Source organism: Paroedura picta, chromosome 15 (assembly GCF_049243985.1).
Source record: "Paroedura picta isolate Pp20150507F chromosome 15, Ppicta_v3.0, whole genome shotgun sequence".
Classification (NCBI taxonomy): Eukaryota; Metazoa; Chordata; class Lepidosauria; order Squamata; family Gekkonidae; genus Paroedura; species Paroedura picta.
In genome coordinates, this window is record NC_135383.1 from 32014995 (window position 1) to 32032999 (window position 18005).

The 18005-nt window shown below is 47.8% G+C and overlaps 1 protein-coding gene across 4 annotated transcripts in view; it reads left to right on the forward strand.

Annotated features, from left to right (window-relative positions):
- LOC143824183 (uncharacterized) overlaps window positions 1–18005 on the forward strand; it is a 264423-nt gene that overhangs the window by 206199 nt on the left and 40219 nt on the right. For all 4 annotated transcript variants that reach the window (XR_013226721.1, XR_013226722.1, XR_013226724.1 and 1 more), the window contains one exon: window positions 2514–2626. The gene's annotated coding sequence lies outside the window, so the exon portion shown is untranslated. The remainder of the gene's footprint in view (window positions 1–2513; window positions 2627–18005) is intronic.

Consider the following 18005-nt stretch of genomic DNA (forward strand, 5'->3'; position numbering starts at 1 on the left):
ACACTGACTAGTGGGGTGGCAGAGTGCTGTTGGGGTGGGGCCGAAGCCATAGAGTGGATTTGAGGAAGTGTGAAGGACTGCTGTGGATTGAGGAAGGAGCAACAGTCTGGGAAAGCGCCTGGTAATGGTAAAGAACGGTGTAGGGCGAGAGGGGTGTCTTGCCTAGATAGATGGTGGGGTGCTTTAACTCAGCTTTGCTCTTGGAGCACCAGACCAGGAATGGAGGGAAGAATCTCTCCCATTCAGACTTTGATCTCAGCTATTGCAACCAGTTCAGACTGGGACTCCAGTGCCATCTACTGGAGGTTGGGAGACCTGGAGCGAGACTGATCAACAACAGAGGGAGATGTCGTCACTGATTCAGTGCTGTCCCTACCTCCTGGCCCCCAAGAGGGATTGGGGGTGTTCCTTTTTCTCTTCCCCTTTCTTTAATTAGCTTGGTAGACTAGAACTGCCTCTGTTGGGTAGCTGTGGAGAGTCGCCAAGGAGCGAGATCCCAGTGGATAGAATCTGTTGTAATTAGCTGTTAGATAGTGGGGGAGGGTAGAGGGAAGGCTTGGTTAGGGTGGAAATCAGGGCGGGGGTACTTTAGTTAGCTAATTATAGTTAGATTAGATTAGGTAAGAATCGGTTGGCCCGACTGCACCCTTATAACTGTCCTCTGCTACCACTGGCTGGCAGTGGGTGGAAGTTCTGCAGATGGACAGGGGAACAGGCCTTGGGGTGGGGCTTCACCAGGACACAAATTCCAATGATTCTGAGCGAAGGGAGATATAGCAGTGGGAGAAGGTTCAATAGGAGTGGGGCAGCAAATTACTCAGGACTGGGAAGGCCCCACTCATGGAGTTCTCATGGGCATGAGCCTGGTTGATACATGTAACTCAGCATGGGTTTCGCAAGAACAAGTCATGTCAGACCAACCGTATCTCTGTTTTCGAGTAAGTGGCTACCTTGCTGGATCAGGGGAATGCCGTGGACATAGTTTATCTGGATTTCAGTAAAGCTTCTGATAAGGTTCCACAAGATATTCTTGTTCACAAGTCGATAAAATGTGGTATGGATCCTAATTCTGTCAGGTGGATCAATAACTGGTTGACAAATCGTACCCAGAGGATACTTGTTAATGCTGCAGCATCTCCTTGGAGAAGAGTGACAAGTGGAGTACCCCAAGGGTCTGTCCTGGGGCCTGTGTTGTTCAACATATTTATAAGTGATTTGGATGAGGGATTAGAGGGGATACTTATTAATGAGCATGAATAACAGTATCTCTCATTGACTTTCAAGTAAACCTAACCAAAATATCCCTTGGTAAATTTTTCTCTTTCACCACTCTAGACTTCACTCGAAAATCTCATCAATCTCAATGTCAAAATCTTTCTCTTCTTTGGTTAACTTCTGGGCCAAAAGCTGAGTGATCTTGCCATGAATATCTTCATTTTCTGTCTCTTCCAGGGCTCTAATTTTTCCTTCTGTTTAATTTCTAGCATCAATCTTTCATTGTCAACCTTCTTCCAAATCCTCAATATGTTCTTTCAGTTGGTTTAGTTTGTCATTTATAGCTTTAAAATCCTCTACAATCTGCTTAATGTCCTGCTCCATATCTGTAACCTTTGCTCTTTCCTTCTTAATATTGCCAAGGTCTTGGTCTATCTTTCCCACTTTTCTGTTTGTATCCACTATTTTCTCAGTCATTTGGCCGATTTTTTCTATTAATTCTTGCATCCGGAAGAAGTTCCTGACAGAACAGCTTCTCAGTGGAACAGGCTTCCTCAGGAAGTGCTGAGTTCTCCATCTTTGGAAATTTTTAAACAGAGGCCAGATAGCCATCTGATGGAGAGGTTGATTTTGTGAAATTTTGAGGAGGTGGCAGGTTACAGAGTGTAGCAGGGTTGTGAGTGTCCTGCATAGTGAAAGAGGTGAACTAGATGGGCCAGGAGGTCCCTTCCAACTCTATTATTCCATTATTCTAATACACAGATGACAATATTCACACAATTGAGCACATCCTAAATTAAATAATATTCAAATAATTTATAAAATTAAAGTTTGCTGGCTCAACAAGAATGCTTCCAGTTGTTTATTAACATTGATTAGTTTTATTTACTCCTTTTAGCCATTTTTGCTTGATCCCAGGGTTTACGTCACCATTCTGAGATGGGAAGGAAACCATTTACCACAATCTTGTTCTACAAAAATTCTATTAACAAAATCCAGGCAAATTTAATATACTTCGACTATTCAGTGGACTCTGATTGGGTGCTTTTCTTTTTAAAGGAAATGCTGGAAGCCCATTTTATTTCTGATGAAGTTCAATTGGATTTGAGTTGTAGGCATTCTATGAAGAGACTTAAAGAGACTTTATTTTTTTTAAAAACTGAATTCTGATGCTGTCTTAACTTACGTTATCATAAGAGACCCTGTTCTCCCCTCTCCATGTCTTTATGTAAATAAATCATCTTCCAGTTAGCTATCAACAAAGTTATTATTACTCATTCTTTTTTCTTCCTTTCCAGGAGATGGTCAAGTTGATTTTGATGAATTCATGACAATCCTTGGACCAAAACTGGTTTCATCAGAAGGGCGGGATGGTTTTCTGGGAAACACAATTGACAGCATATTCTGGCAGGTAGGTGGTGAGACTTTCAGAAAACTGTGCTTGGCAAACAGACATAAGCAACTCAGGATATATATTTCTTCCCTTGGTATTCTGATGAAAAACAAAGGTTGCTTTCAAGTTGGGAAAGGTGCTTGTGTTCTTGTGAGGAAGCAGGATGCTTACAGAGTGAAGTAAATAGAGCACAAAGCATTCGTTTAGAAAGTTATATGGCTATACAAATAGAAAAGTTATACGTGATATGGCTGACAGGAAAAGAGAATATGCATGAGAACAGGTTTGCAGTCCTTGGTGGGTCAGGGCTCCCTTCCCTTCCCATCCTCTGTGCCCCGGCTCACAATCTCTCTTTTTATTTTTCCACTTTCCCATTGCTCCATTCGTGGTGTACATGCATCTGTACACCACCATTCACTTACCAGCTTTCCCAAGCTCTCACATGATCTTACTCAGTAAACCATATACAACCAGGCCTAAGGAAAGTTTGAGATCATTGCTGGCCGCCACAGAACAATGGTCTCTGCATCAGAAGTGTGACTTTGTGGGTTCTTGCAGCATCCCTGGCGTCAAGAAAATCTCTGTTCTGCCGAGATACTGTTTTTTCCCCATTAGCATCAGGCTGTCAAAATGGCTACTCAGGCAGGATCCTTAGCCTGGGATATGCTTGGGCTTCTGCCATTGAGTCAGCAGATGGTAGCTGTTTGTTAACTCTGTGTCAGAATCCCAGGTTTTCTGCCATGAGTTTAATTGGTTTCAGTGACTGGTGTATGAAGCTGTCCATTTTGTCTGGTCTATGCTATGCTGGCTCCTCTCACTCCTCAAGGCCCTGTACTTCGTTATTGCCTCTGCTTCCCACAACATGCAGTGGGGAGGCTGGACTCCCTTTGCCTTAGTTTGCTTGCCCTGTGCCTGGCACCCTGATGAGCTGAACATTTTGTCTCATCCTGAAACCCAAGTCATCCCCAGGGGAGGAAGGGGAGGGGATGTTCTTATCTTTAACTGCTCCGAGCGGAGCGGATTAAATAAAGCAGTCAGGGCCCCGAGGGCGGGCCCTGTCCAGGATGAGGAAGGGTGCCGATAGGCCCCTTCCCCCGGACTGACAATCAAAGGGGCCAATCGGCAGGCGCAAAACACCTGCCAATTGGGTCCTTCGATTGTCAGTCCGACGGCAAGGAACAATTGCAAGCCGCACGGATTGGTCAACCCCGGCGCCAACCCCAGCTGCCTTGCCACCGCCCCACGCAGATTCCTTCTACCCGCCGTCGCGGCACAGGCTCAAGTGACATCCGCTACAGCGGCCGAGCCGCCGCCGCTTTCCTCCGCCCCAGTGGCCGCGACGCCAGCCGCGACAACCATGCCAACTGCTTCGCGCGCCCCGCTGGCCGCCCAGGCTCCACCAGCTGCCGGCACTGGCCGAGCCGCCCCCAATGGCCGCCGCCGCGTGTCCTTCACGAAGGTGGACTTGCTGCTCTCCCCGGCGACCAGCAGCAGGATCTTCAATGGCCGCCGCTCCTTGTCCTCTGCCCGCTCCGCGACCCCGCCCGACCCCTCGTCTGACAGAATCAGGTAGGGCCCGCGCCGGTGGGAGACCTTGGTGAGCCGCCAGCCAATGGGGGAGGGTCTCAGGCCGGCCCATCCATGGCCTCCGCTACGCGCCCGGCCGCCGCCAAGCCACACAGCCGCCCAGACAAACTCCGTAGGCCCGCTAGCGCCCGCTGTATTTAAACTGCAGTGGGCTTAATTACTAGTGTTTTAGATATATTTATTTATTTATTGGGGAAGGCACTGGCAAACCACCCCGTATTGAGTCTGCCATGAAAACGCTGGAGGGCATCACCCCAAGGGTCAGACATGACTCGGTGCTTGCACAGGGGATACCTTTACCTTTATTTATTTACTAGAAAGATAGCCTGCTGTAAGAGGGATACAGCGGGCACTAGGAACTTACCCAGCATGGTGTCCCGCGGCGACGGCTGTCTGCGGCGGCTCCGTGCGCGGGGAGCGGCTGTCCGCGGCGGCGGCAGGGAGGCCCGCGGCGGCTGTGGAGGCTGCCGGGGGCTCTGTCTGGTGGCGGCCTGAAGCGGCGAGAGGCGCTTTGCACCTCTCGCCACGTCAGGCCGCCGGGGAGGGAGCCCCTGGTAGGTGCGCTGCTCCCGCCAGGGGCTCCCTCGGGTAGCGGCCTGATGCGGCGAGAGGCGCTTCGCATCTCTCGCCGCATCAGGCTTGGAGCAACTGTGAGCCGCGCTGTGCGCGACTCGCAGTTGCTGGGGCTGGGAATCAGAGGGACCAATCGGCAGGCGCAAAGCGCCTGCCGATTAGTCCCTCTGATTGTCTGTCCAGAGGAAGGGTCCAATCCGGACCCTTCCTCATCACGGACAGATCCCGCCTCATTACCCCTTAGCGAATTATTTAGTCCGCGGTGCCCGTGGCGCCGCGGGCGGTGTTTAGATTATATTTGTGATTCCCTGCTTGTAACCCCAGTTCTGCCTATTTCCTGATGTTGGACGCTTTTGCTTGAGAATAAAGAAACTTTCCAAAATAGAAGTTTTCTACAAGTCTAGAATTCTGACACTGCTGCATGTTCAGAACTTTTTTGAGCACCTGCCTCTTAGCCTCACACAAAGAGCAGAACTGGAAAATGCAGTTTACGCTGCTTGCAAATGGCCGGGTTCTCTCAGCCCAGGTAATTTGCTCCCAATTTTAAATGAGCTTTCAAGAGGTTTTCTATTTGTAGGAATGGCAGCCTTGCAACAAGGCAACATGTTGACCACTATTGCAGCAGAGTCACAACTTTACTGGATTGTCAGATTCAATGTACCTTAGCCTTATTGTAGGATAGAGTTCCCAACACAGTCTTAGCAATTGCTGAGAGATTTTGGTGAAGTTTATGGGGAGCATGGAGCTTGAGGAGTGGGGTATGTGATGCCTCTTCTGGGTGCACTCTAAACTGGCTCCCCTAGTCTCTGTGGTTTTCACCATGAAGATCAAGGGAAGTTCCTAGAGCACCATTATGTGGAGGTTGTTTTTTACTCCTCAATTCTTGAGAGGCAGGAAATATAGGTTGGGAATTAGTCATTCTCTTCCCCAGGCAGATAAATGGGAGGCCTATTGTGAATATATTACACATGATTGGAGTATGTGGTGCTTGTGCAATATGTACGAGGTGTCAGATACATGGGCACACAACATAAAATTAAGACCGATGGAATACCAACACATTCAACATTGTCTCAGAAAGGCAAAACGCGCAGCTCCCCCACTATGTGGAGGGAATTGTAGGCTCAAGCCGGCCTCTGTACCCTTGAGGTTTTTCACATGCTCTGGGTCTCATCTCACCAGTCTCTCATGGCACTTAAAATGCCAGGTGCTCAGGTGTGCCAGCAGACCAATGTTTATTTATTTATTTTATTTATCATACTTTTATACCGCCCTCCCCGGAGGCTCAGGGCGGTTTACATTATAACAGAGAACCATACATAAAACAGTCTGTAGAACATGTACACCAATAACCAACAATTGCAACCAAACACAACACAGTATAACAATAAACAATCATAACACAAACAGGATACAAACACAAACAATGTTGGATATGTAACCCCATTGGACACATAGCAGCACATCTTAGAACATATTTTGGTGCATGCAGGATCACTTGGCAACGTTCTTCTTGCCTCCCCATGTGACAGTTAAATCAAGCCTTATGGCATTTTCAAATAGAATTTTTGCCACAGACTAACCATCGTAGCTCTACGAAATGTAATCACACCTGAGTTATATATGAACAGAAAGCTCTCCCAAAGCCAAGGGGATAGAGCAACAATTGGTAGGCAGGGGGATTTCTGTGTACAGAAATTTATTGGGTTGGAAAAAGAGCTAACGAAAGCTTCTGGCTGATGGAAATCTAGGCTTGCCAACTCCTAAGTACGATGATTGAACCTGATTGGACAACTGATCTCTATATGACAGAGATCAGTCCCCCCTCGTCCCACCCAGCTCCTCCAACTCTGCCCTCCTCTCCCAGTGATTGCCAGGGCCATGTTGGGAACCTTGGTGCCCACATAGAATTATCTCTCACTGCTTTCTGACTTCTTGAGTACCTCATTCACGGGCTGAAACCTAAGGCAAGGGCATAAACCTGACCAATGAAACATGAATGTTTTCGAAAAAGGCAGCCTCTCTCCCAGGACTTTGGTATTAGTCCAGCTTTGAATAAAGAGTCATGGTGGGTAAAAATTAGTTTGGGCAAGAGACGATCTCTGAGTGCAATGACGTGATACGAGCTTTCTTGAATCACATCATCTGCAGCAACTACAGTAGAGGACAAGGAAGGCCCAGTCAGCAGCAAAGAACCATCCATGAAATGCAGGGACGAGTTGGGGAGAGAGTGGGGAAATGAATCTGTCATCTTGCTGCTCATGACAGATAAAAATATGAGCACACCCAATTGGCCTTAAATCCATCATTCTCAAGAGAAAAGACTCGCTGTGGAAACCGAGGAAAGCTCAAGGATTTCTGAAAAGGTTCTTGGTGCAATGGTTAGGAGCATGGACTTCTAATCTGGTGAGCTGGATTTGATTCCCCGCTCCCCACCCTCACATTTAGCCAGCTGGGTGACCTTGGGCTAGTCACAGCACTGACAAAGCTGTTCTGACCGAGCAGTAATATAAAGGCTCCCTCAACCTCACCTACCTCACAGGGTGTCTGTTGTGGGGAGAGGAAAGAGAAGGCGATTGTAAGCCGCTTTGAGACTCCTTCGTGTAGAGAAAAGCGGCATATAAGAACCAACTCTTCTTCCTCAGTAATATCAGGGCTGTACTGCCCTAGCCGGGCACATGCAGGGCTAGTGCAAGGGCAAGCATGGTTACCGAGTCAGGCAAGTTCAAAGCGCGTACCAGAGAGTAGTCAAAAGTCCAGTCCGGGTCTTATCAGGAATTGTTAGCTGACGAAGTCCAAAGGAGAACCGAAAGAGTTGTCGTTTATCTTTATCAAGGTCAAGCCGGGAATCAGTCAAAAGGAGCTTCGCTGAAGCGTCGGATAGCAGGAAACCAGTCAAGGCAACGGGTGGACATGTGCACAAGGTTGACGCCACACTGGGAAGCACTTCTGCTGTGCTTAAGAACAAGCTGAGCTGTCACACCAAGTGGCTGCACCTGGCCTGTTGCTGTAGTCTAAGCCAAGCACTTTTCCTGCGTGTTGCCAACGTTGTCCTCCTGCATTCCCTCCTGCGCTCTGGAGATGAGTCTGGGCTGTTCAAGGGTGTTGCTGCAGGCGGAGGTAATGCTGGTGCAGAGGGCATGGTGCTTGTCTGGCTGGGACCTGGTTGTGGCTCCCTATTGGGACTTGCCTCTCTAAGCAGCACCCTGCTGCTTTGCTCCAGCTCCTCCACTTCTTCCTCCGAGGGAGCTGGCAGAATGAGCTCAGGCAGTGGTGCAGAGGCACCCTCTGGAGACGGGGCCATGACAAGGGCTCTCTCAGCCTCACCTCCCTCACAGGCTGTCTGTTGTGGGGAGAGGAAAGGGAAGGCAAATGTAAGTCACTTAGAGATTCTTTCTGGTAGAGAAAAGTGGCATATAAGAACCAACTCTTATTCTTATTCTTCTTGCAGGAATGGTAATTTCCTTCAACTGGTAAATTGGGTCAGGTTGTTGACAGGAAATAGTATTGAGAGGAGGGTTCCAGCTTCCTTTTCTTCCTGTTTTTTCAGCATGTTTCAATTTTACCAGTTGTATAAGATGTGAATCGCAATCCATGTTTAACATTCTGCTGAAATTTTCTATACTGCACTGGGGATTTGCTGAGTTTATCCCCTTAACATTTTAAGCCTCTCCCTATCCAAGGAAATGCAATAGCCAGGTACCAGTCAGAGTCCCTGTCTTTTCCACTTGCCCATTTCTCACAGAGTTCAGTCTCTTCATGGACCAGGTTCCTGTTTTCTGCTGTTCTTGTTCCTCCCTTCTGCATAGGGATGCCAGTCCTCAGGTCAAGTCCTGGCCTTGATGGATGGGTCATATATGCTCACCAATATGTAGACCTGATGCATGATGGGTGGGTCTGGAGACATGTTTGCAGCCCTCTCACCAGCATGTTCACTGCGGGAGGCATGCTTGCATGTCCTACAGCTGGATCTAGAAAGGAGGTTAAGTCTTCATGAGCCTTGTGGATTGTAAGCATGACCCGACCCAGACCTGCCATGTCAGAGGAGAGCATGTCTGTGTAGATTTTGGGCTGTCTGCTGCAAGCTGGCTGCAATTTTTTCTTGCAGGCAGTTTTGGCATCAGGCCCAGACCCCCCCCCCCCCGAGGCCATGGTGGAACTGCTCCACCTAGAGAACACCAGCCTGCAATTTACCAACTCAATCAGTCCAGTAGGGACCAATTGACAACCCTATGGTGGACCAATAGGTAGCCCCTAGCCACTAGACCCAAGAGGCATTTGTGCTGGCTTCCCTGCAGGAGAATTTCAACAGCTCATTATTCAACCTACGATAAGGGATTTGCACTCAAGGCAAAGAGATCCATCAGCAGAATTTCTGGCTGGCCAAATATGAACTAAACTTGTAACATGACTGGGCACAGCATCAGGAAATTGGCCTCCTCCCTCAATTTAGAAACTCACCCTCTCTGATCGAACAGCAAAATGAGAATGAGATTAGAGTTAATTAATCAAATCTTCAACCTGAGAACTCCTGAAATTACAGGAAGATCAGAGTTGTTGGTTTGGGATTTTCCTAATGGATTAAATAACTAATTACTAATTGATTAGGATACTGTTAAATTGTTTGGTTCTATTTGTTCTGTTTTCCCAATATACTGCCGGTGATGGCAAGGGAGGAGAGGCTGTCAGCAGTGTGATGGGAAGGTGGGAAGGTGTCAGGAGGGTCTGACTAGGAAGGCTGGATAATAGGGAGACCAGCAAGCGCCTGGGATCCCAGTGGCTGGGGAATGTGGGAGCTATGGCAATGGGAGGAGGCAGGTTAAACCAAGTGAGAAATATGGAAATATTCACGCCTCGTCTGTCATATTGAGATACGATGGTGGATGCGCCAGGAAAAACAAACTTTCCCCAACAGTGGTGCTGTGTAATGCCAGGTTCATGCACAATAAGACCACCACCCTATGTGGACCTGGAATGCATGACAGAGACCTGGGCATCGGAGAGTGAAATTTATTTATTTTATTTATTTATTTGGATTCTTTACAGCTCTGGTTGGCCTGGGACACCTGTCCCCACTCAGGTTTTCTGTCCTTCACCAGCCACAGATTAAAAGCTGGGGAAGGAGGTAGCCAGTTTGGTATAGAAAGCCAGCTTGGTGTAGAGAAGACTATGCGTATTATTTCATGAAGGGGGGTTGGCATGGAATATTTTTGTATGCCTCTTATGTTACAGTAATTGTATTTTTATCTAGTAATTGTTTTAAGTTTGTCATTTATCCAGGTTCATATGCCAGAGTGGAAAGTGTTTTGTGTACAGGCTTATTAAGAAAAGTGTGTAAGAGTCATCAATACTGCAAACCCACATACCTGAGTGTTGGGACCCACATACCTGAGGAACTGCCTGTCGCCCTATGCCTCCCACAGGGCTTTACGCTCTGCGGGTGAGAATTATTTGGTCGTTCCTGGCCCTAGGGAAACACGCCTAGCCTCAGCCTTTTCGGTCCTGGCCCCTACCTGGTGGAATGAGCTCCCAGGTGAACTGTGGGCCCTGCAGGATTTTCCAGCTTTCCGCAGGGCCTGCAAGAGGGAGCTCTTCCACCAGGCCTATGGTTGAGGCTGGGGTCAGCGAACTAGAGCCATCGCCCCTCCCCTGGGATTGGAAGTGACTTCACTCCTCTCCATTCTCCCTGCTGCTCTGGTAGCAGGGGGAGGGAATGAGATTGTTTTTCCATCATGTTGGAATTTTTAAAATCTTTTAATGGGTATTTTAATGGGGTGAAGACTGTTGTTACCCACCACGAGCCTCTTAGGGAGTGGCAGGAAATAAATGTAATAACAACAACAACAACAACAATAATAAACACTGTCATATGAACCTCTTTGAATCCTTGATTGAAATATTTAAAGGTTTCTGCTTCATTTATATTTTGTTCTATTTGCATTCCATTTGTGTCTGAGCTCCCTTGTTTCATATGTGCCAAGCATTTGGTTCACCTATTCAGAAGCAGCTATTGCCCTCACTCACTTTTGGTCTTTCTCTGGAGCTTGGTTTATAGAGTGTTTAGGCAAATGTCTTTCTTTTATATGGGGTTCCCAGACTCTAATAGTAAAGTACTAGTTACCACCTATGCTTACATTGTTGAAGAATCCTCTGAAGTGCATTCCCAAATTGCAAGTCTTTCCTCTGCCCCAGCAAATGCCACAGGGGGGCCCTGTGCAATAGGGAGGCTCACCGTGGTGCTGCCCAGTCCCGACCCAAACTTCAAGGGACGCTTTAAGCGCTCCACACTCCCACTCTCTTCAGACTGTGACTCTAATTTTTCCTTGCTTACCAAAGGAGAATACATTGCCTTGGTACTCTCGATAATTGGAACAATCAGGGAAGTGATTAAAAATGCCAACATCAATGCTTTAACCTGTGCTTTAGCAAAAAGCTTGAATTACACCTCCCAAGCCATATATGCCTTGAATTTGGATGTAAGTGTCAAGAGCAGACAAAACTCACAAACAGGCTTCTATAGGAAGAAAGCTTTACTTGGAAGTTAGATCTGAACAGTCAAGACTGTTCGATATCAGAAGCGCAGGCAGTTATCAATACAATTCTCCCGCCGAAACCCGAACTGTTCCCAAGGAGAGGGGTCCTCTCTCACCCAGGTGCCATCCCAGGCTTCCTCCCAAGGTGCCAAAGTTAGCACGACCTTGGTCAGGCCGGCGCCCCAGGCTAGCAGATAAGATGTTTACAGGAACTAGGCAACACTGTTTCACAGCGGGGAAACTATGCAGTGTGAATATGCAAGGATCAAAGAAGGGGGGAATCAAAGGAAAAGTACAGGCAGAAGCATTCTGGTTACACGGAAAAGTTAGCAAGAACAACACACACCAAGATGGAGTCTCTTAGGTTGACTGAACTGAAACATGGTAGAGAGCAGGGACTGACCCTGACAGTAAGGAGTGTAAAAGATGCAAATCAGGGCCGCGATTGACTGTCTTTTGCTGCAGCATGGCTTGGGATGCTCTTCCTTCAAAGCCATGTGTTGTTTTAACCTAAGTAACAACAGTGCTAAAGCAGAAGTAAAGATTAAGAAACTACAAGAAATGGTAGACGCTATTCAGATGTCCAGTGGACTCGATTTGTCTTGGCTGACCAGCTGGCTTCCTGGACTGACTTGGTTAAAATCTTTGTTTTTGATTTTATTATTGCTCATAACAATAGGTATCATGATTTGCTAGGCATTCCAAGGCTTGCCTGCTATCTTTCGGCTAAATAAAGGTTGCTGTCCATAAATAATAGCCCCCATGTCAGGGTTTTGACTGGTGCCACCTACTCCTCAGGGTAATCCTTTTTAGTCAACACCTAAGAGTAAGAGAAGTTTGGGACGTTTTCTTTGTCCCTATGGGACAGAAAGTCCCACAAGGTGGGATTGATGGAGTAGTGGTTGAACTGTCCACTTTGGTTATGCTATGAAATGCTAAGATTCCTAAAGTGCCCATTCAGTGCTTAAACATTGTATGTGACAATGCTCAGGGTGGTTTCCCTGGAACTATCATCAAAACAGTACAATATAATAGACATCTTATTTTGAATATGTAACACTCTTAACAATAGGAACTTGAGTCAGCTTGTTTGTTTTCCTCCCTGTAGATTCGTCTTTCTCTGTGTAGATTTGGTGTGTTAGTATTATTTTTCTCTGTATGCTTTTCCCCCAGTGCGGGTTGGCTCTAATAATCTTTTTTGACATCTCTAAGTTGTTTAACTTCCTGATTTAGGTGGGTGGAGGAGGTGTTGGTATGTTTTGCACTGTACTGAGGATTTGAACTGTGTGGTGATGTGGATAACGTGAGAGGGGACATGATAGCCCTCTTTAAGTATTTGAAAGGTTGTCGGAGGAGGGCAGGATGCTGTTTCTGTTGCTGCAGAGGAGATGACGCACAGTAATGGGTTTAAACTACAAGTACAACGATATAGGCTGGATATCAGGAAAAAAACTTTTCACAGTCAGAGTAGTTCAGCAGTGGAATAGGCTGCCTAAGCAGGTGGTGAGCTCCCCCTCACTGGCAGTCTTCAAGCAAAGGCTGGATACACACTTTTCTTGGATGCTTTAGGATGTTTAGGGCTGATCCTGCGTTGAGCAGGGGGTTGGACTAGATGGCCTGTATGGCCCAACACTATGATTCTATTATTCTATAATTTATTTGGGTTAATAGTTATACATAGGTCAAATTAATTATGATTTGTGGGGGTGTAATTTGTTTTGTTTTTTCCCTTTCCCCCCTCCTCTCTACCCTTTCTTCAAGTATTTAAAAGGGTGCCATATGGAGGATGGAGCAGAATTGTCCTCTCTTGCCCCAGAGGGATGGATCAGAACCAATGGGATGAAATTAATTCCAAAGAAATTCCATCTAAACATCCAGAAGAAGTTCCTGACAGAAGAAGTTCCTGATTCTGTGAAGGCTCAAAGGGGTGGCAGGTTACAGTGGATGAGTGACAGGTTTGGGGGTGTCCTGCATAGTGCAGGGGGTTGGACTAGATGACCCAGGAGGTCCCTTCCAACTCTCTATGATTCTATGATTCTACCATACTAGTATCCCAGTGCCCTTTCAGTGCCCTTTCACTTGCCTTGTTCCCTAGACAGCAGCAGATCTCTGTGTCTGTAACCCAGTCAGGTTGGGGGAGAGGTGTGGTCGCAGGAGGCCACACAAGGGCTTTTCGGCCCACCGGTGAATGCAGGCAGAAGGGTGGGCTGTGCTCCCCCCTGGGCTGAAAAGCCCTCCCACAGCCCACCACAGCTTCCCGGCCCATGGCAGCCCCTTCCAGAGCAGGTCTGCCTGTGGCCAAGTGGAGTCCACCACCGGCTCCCCCTGACCCGACAAGCCCTGCCATGCTCTGCATGCACCACGCCACACCTTCTCAGCCCTGGGGGGGGGGGCAGGAGCGGAGATCCCCCCCCCCCAAAAAAAGCCCTGCCAAGCCCTGCTGCAGACGCAGCAGCTCTTTCTGGCATGAGCTGCCCTCTCTTTTTGTCTCTCATTTCCTTGCTCTACCTCGATATATCTATCTTTCTCTCTCTTTTTTTACTCTCTCACTTCTCCCCCACACTTTCTCACTCTGTTTATTTCCACCTCTCTATCTGACTCTTACTTTTTATCTCCTGTTCTTTCTCTCTTCCTTTCTCTCTCTCTTTTCTTCCCTCTCTCTGTTACATTTTTCTCTGTCTCCTCTGTCTCTTTCCTTTCTATCCCATTCTAACTTTCTCCTCTCTCTCTCTCTTTCTTTATATACCTGTCTCCCCCTTTTCATTATCTCTCAGTTTCTTTATTTCACTTTTTCTTACTCTTTCTATCTCTCTATCTCCCCCCCTCTCTACGTTTTTATTTCTCTCCCTCTTCTTCTATGTCTTTCATTCTGTCTCTCTCCTTTCTCTCTCTTTCTGTTTATATTTCTGTCTCTTCTTCTTTCTTTCTCTCTCTTTCTCTCTCTCTCTTCATCTCTCATGTTTTCTTTCAACAAGTCAGAGGCAACAAAGCTTCCATACAGGATGTTCCACCATCCCACCATGCTAGTGCCCTTTGTGTTGACAGCTACAACGGGCTTTAATGCTAGCAAATCACAGAATCACAGAATCATAGAGTTGGAAGGGGCCAAACAGGCCCTCTAGTCCAACCCCCTGCTCAACACATTACTGCGTGTCCTCTCCTCTGCAGCCAACAGAAACAGCATCCTGCCCTCCTCCAAGTGACAACCTTTCAAATACTTAAAGAGGGCTATCATGTCCCCTCTCAACCTCCTTTTCTCCAGGCTGAACATTCCCAAGTCCCTCAACCTATCTTCATAGGGCTTGGTCCCTTGGCCCCAGATCATCCTCATCGCTCTCCTCTGTACCCTTTCAATTTTAACTATGTCCTTCTTGAAGTGAGGCTTCCAGAACTGCACACAGTACTCCAGGTGTGGTCTGACCAGTGCCGAATACAATGGGACTATGACATCTTGTGATTTTGATTTGATGCCCCTGTTGATACAGCTCAAAATGGCATTTGCCTTTTTTACCGCTGCATCACACTGCCTGCTCATGTTTAGTTTACAATCCACAAGTACCCCAAGCTCTCGTTCACACACAGTGTTACCTCCAACCCCTCATCTAGATCATTAATAAATATGTTAAAAAGTACCGGGCCGAGCAACGAGCCCTGAGGTACCCCAAGCCCTGAGGTACAAATAAATCAATGTAATAAATAAGAACTCAAAGAGCTGGCCCCTGCCAGGTTCTCTGTCCTCCATCAGTCACAGACCATGGGGCGGGGAGGAGGAGTGGAAATCCTGATCCAAAAAAACATCTCCTTCAGGGCTCTCCCTGCGTTAACAATCCCAGGAACTGTGTGTGTGGGTCTTGGATGGGGCACAACTGAGAGTGTGGCCATCTGGTTGGTGTACCACACACCCAGTGTACCTCCAGATGCCCTGCCAGCCCTGCTAGAGGCGTCCGCCACCAGGACATTACAGGCTACTAGGGCTCCTTCCCTAGACTACTAATTCTGGGGGACTTTAATGTTCATGTGGAACTGCCGCCCTCTGGCAGTGGGCTGTATCTGGCATCAGCCATAGTGATGCTAGGGCTCTCACAATTTGTTGTTGGCCTTACCCACCAAGCAGGTCACACCCTGGACCTGATTTTTGGTGCAGGGCTGAGGGTGGATCCTGTCACGACTACTGCCATGCCATGGTCGGACCACTGTACCCTGAAGACCCGGCTCAGATTGCCACCTCCCCCTCAATTGGGTGCCAAGCACATTTCAGCTCGCCCGCAGAGACTTATGGATCCAATTGGATTCCTGAATGCTCTGCGGGACCCAATGCCTCTCGGCACTTCTCTAGATGGACTGGTCAGCGACTGGCATGACAAAATGCTGGCAGCTATTGACGATAGCCCCCAAACGTCCTCTCCACCCCCATCTCAAGCAGGCTCCATGGTACACTGAGGAGCTCTGCCAGAAGAAACGGGAACTGAGACGACTAGAGCAAGTTTGGCGGAAGTCTCATGGCAAAGAATCGAGAACATCTTATAGAATGCAGTTAAGAACCTATGAAATGGCGGTGAAATCAGTGAAACATAACTTTTACTAGACTAACATCGCGTCTGCGCACCCACGCCCAGCACAATTATTCAAAATAGTCCGATCCCTCACCATCCTCGATGAAGGGTGCCAAAATAATAGCCAATTGGACATTAGCTGTGAGGCATTTGCGAGTCACTTTGCAGACAAAATTTCGAGGCTCCGCCATGACCTCCCTCCAACTTTGTGAACTAGAGGCCCCTTGGCCATTTTGGAGAGAACAATGAGTCACTTCAGACAGCTTACACTAACTGAAGTGGACAAGATGCTAGCAGCAACCAGGCAACCACATGCCCACTCGACCCCTGCCCTTCATGGCCCCTAAAAACAACAGACATAAGAATAGGAGCCCCCTTCCGGGAAATAACACAAGAATTCCCGGAAAGATTAAAAGAGGCAGTAGTATGCCATTGCTCAAGAAACCATCTCTGGTCTCGAAATGAGCTTGACAACTATCACCCCGTTTCATACCTAGCATTCCTGGGGAAGGTAGTTGAAAGGGCTGCTGCGGACCAAATATCAGCATTCCTCGAGGAAACTTCAGCCCTTGACCCAATCCAGTCGGGCTTCCGGCCTGGACATGGGGTAGAGACAGCGCTAGTAACCCTGACGGATGACTTCCGACGCCAGCTAGACCGAGGTGGGTCAGCGCTGCTCATACTATTAGACCTATCGGCAGCGTTTGACAGAGTAAATCACGAGCTCCTAGCAAACCACCTAGCCGACACCGGAATATGGGGAACGGCCCTCAAATGGCTGAATTCCTTCCTCGGGGCCGCAGACAGAGGGTAGTGATAGGAGATAGAATATCCAACCGACACGAGCTCATATGTTAAAAAGTATGAGTCACACAAGGAGCAGTCCTCTCGCCTATCTTATTTAAAAATTTTATGTGTCCTCTAGCTCAGCTGGCGCGGAGGTTTGGTAACTGCAATGCTCCATCACCATCTGGCTTCTTATAGGCTGACCCTTGAGTGCAGTATGTGGGGATCTGCCTGGAGGTAGAGACTGCAGATTGGCTAATATTGATGCCTTAAAGCTGGGGGATTTTGATTTTGCAGAAACACTTTGAAGACCCTCTCTAGGAGGAGAGGGCTAAGGAACAACTGCAATGTCTTAAGCAACAGATCTTGCCTATGGCCTAGTACGATGGGGAGTTTTGCCACCTTGCAAGTAAAGTCCAGGATTGGACCAAGGCAACCAATGTCCAATTTTTCCAAGAGAGTGTGAACCCTGAGATTCTTCAATGGTCTCTCATGCAAAACAATCCTCACACCCTGATGGGCTGGGTATGTCTGGCCAATGAGGTGGAGAATCAGGCCCAACAGGTGAAGCTAGCAAAGCAGCACTCAGGCTAGGAAATCTAAGTCCAAGGCCAGAGGGGGCCAGAAGACTGCCATGTCCAGGATGAAACCTCTCAGTCATTGGAGAGCGGACGCTGCTGACAGCAGAGGCTGTGCCTGGGATGCAAAGCTTCTGGGTGGAGTGCCTTGTGGAGTGCTTGAGGAAGGCCTTCAATGCAGGGAAGTCAGTAGCTGCAGGAGGTACCCAACCACCAGCTCCACATAGCTGAGACAAGGACAAGAAGAGAAAGCATAAATCAGGGGGATGCCCAGTGGCACTGTTCCTTGCCCCCGCAGGTAAACCCAGATCCACCCCTCAACAAATAGAATCATAGAGTCATAGAGTTTGAAGGTCCCTCCAGGGTCATCTAGACCTCCTGCACAGTGCAGGAACTCGTAACTACCTGCCCACCCACAGTGACCCCAATTTCATGCCCAGTGATCCCTCCACCAAAAACCTCCAGAATCCAGCCGGGCCTGGAGGAAAGTTGCTTACCATCCACAGTGGCGATTGGCAATTCTTTGGATATGTAAGGAAAGACCACAAGAGATAAAGACTGCCCCATCCCTTCCTGCCCACCCAACTCACCATCTGCCTAAGTTCATAAAACCTGTCAGATGACTGTCTAGCTTCTGCTTTAAAATGTCCAAAGGAGGAGAACCCACCACCTGCCGAGGAAGCCTGTGTCATGAACCATGACTAAACCGACAAAGCCAAGGAGATTTAAAAAATCCAAACTTAAGCTTTATTGTAAAATCCACACAGGAGCTAGATGAGTAAACATG